The sequence below is a fragment of the Phoenix dactylifera genome, chromosome 10 (assembly GCF_051530095.1).
Source record: "Phoenix dactylifera cultivar Ajwa chromosome 10, Ajwa_hap1_PhDact_Kaust_v1.1, whole genome shotgun sequence".
NCBI lineage: Eukaryota > Viridiplantae > Streptophyta > Magnoliopsida > Arecales > Arecaceae > Phoenix > Phoenix dactylifera.
The window spans coordinates 21,283,297-21,285,209 of NC_143199.1; the positions used below are offsets into that span (position 1 = coordinate 21,283,297).

Here is a 1,913-nt window from a genome sequence, read left to right on the forward strand (position 1 = left end):
TGAAAGATTTTTGATAGGTATTCATAACATTGGCCTGATCGTGCAAGACCTCCTTAAATGCGGGTATTGTGGGGCAATCAGTGGTGAGATGGCCAGGCATCTCGCAAATCCTACAACACTCGCTATTATGTTCTACGGTCTTGACGGGTTCAATCCTTCTAAGTTCAATTTCCTCTACCTTCCTAGTAAGGGCTGCCATTTTAGCCTGAATATCATCCTGAGTATTAAGGTTGTAAAGGCCCCCGTGTGGAATGCTATTAGGCTTAGGCAAAGGTTTATTCACTCTATCCCCTGTATCCCATAATTGTGCAGTCTCTGCGAGAGAGTCTAAATAGTCCCATGCCTCATCGGGTTGCTTTTCCAAAAATAGACCATTGCACATAGTCTCTATAAATTGTTTTAACTGTGGAGACAACCCTTCGTAAAAGAAACTAATGGTTCTCCATGTTTCAAACCCATGATGAGGACAAGAGAGAAGCAAATCTTTAAATCTCTCCCAGCATTCATAAAATGTTTCATGGTCTTTTTGTTGAAAATTACTAATGTGCCTTTTCAAAAAGTTAGTCCTTTGTGCGGGAAAGAATTTTTTCAAGAATTCTCTTTGCATATCATGCCATGTTCCTAGCGATCTAGGTCTCAAGGAGTTCAGCCATGTTTTGGCTTTATCCTTTAAGGAAAAAGAAAACAAGGTCAATTTAAGGACGTCTTCCGATACATTTGGCACTCTAAATGTGATACTAATTTCCTCAAAATCCTTAAGATGAAGATAAGGGTTCTCAGATTCCATCCCATGATACTTGGGCAGCAATTGAATTACTCCTGGTTTGATTTCAAAGTGTCCTACATTTTCAGGAATAATCATGCATGAAGGTTGACTAGTCCTAGTGGGATGTAAATATTGTCGAAGTGTCATAACTGGGGGTCTACCTTCATCACCATGGTGACTTCCTACATCATCAGAAAAATTTGCCATCTCACAAGGTGTGAGATACTGTGAAGGAATTTCAAGGATGTGTCCTAAGGGATGATCTAAAGTGGTACGACTTAATCGACCGGTGTCGTCCCTATTCCAACCTAGCATACAAAATTTAATTATTTTTTTTTATATTTTTTTTAAAAAAAATAAATATAAATATAAGTACCAACTAAAGATACCCTAAAACTACACCCTAAAACAAAAATCTATTCACAATCAAACATGCAACTAAACATTACACCTCAATTTCTAATGTTTTTCTTAAATTTCTAGACAGCTCCTAACTGGTTTGAAGAGGGCACCTAAGCCTCCAATCCGGTCTAATGAACCGAGTTGACCAGGTAAGCTCCCAGGTAAGTGGAGGGGTCACGATGCGTTCGCAAAGGTCCCACTTAAAACCCACTTGCCTCGAACAGATGAACTGTCTCCCTTATAGGGACAAAGCTTGCCTAGAACTCAACTAAGCCACAGAGCGAAATTGGTGCAACTTTCGGTGGTCTTCGTCCTATTGAGCTCGAATGTCCTTAGGGGCCAACGTCTAGTTGATTTTAGTTAAGCTTAGGATATTTATGCAATGGGGTGATTTTTGGGCTAAGGACGAGTGATGAAATCCCGACCTTATCTTTTTAAATGGGTTCAGCCCTTAGAATATTTTATGCTGATGCCTTATACTATATGCAACAATCAAGAGATTTTTTTTTTAATATTTTATGACATGACATTAAATTTCATTGAATAGGTGATCAAGCAAATTATTTATTTTTTTAAATTTTATGAATTGAAGTTTGAAATTTGAATCCTGAAATTTGAAATTTGAAATTTGAAATTTTAGGTTTTTTCCTTTTTTTTTAATAATAATCACCCTTGATCTTATCTTAAAGTTTTTTTTTCTTAAATTTTCAATTAGCAACAAGGGTTAATGAGATATGATAACAAT

At 36.9% G+C, this 1,913-nt stretch overlaps 1 pseudogene; it reads left to right on the top strand.

The window, feature by feature from the left end:
- The first annotated feature begins 452 nt into the window (after positions 1-452).
- LOC120105292 (small nucleolar RNA R71) lies at positions 453-550 on the top strand (annotated as a pseudogene).
- The last annotated feature ends 1,363 nt before the right edge of the window (positions 551-1,913 follow it).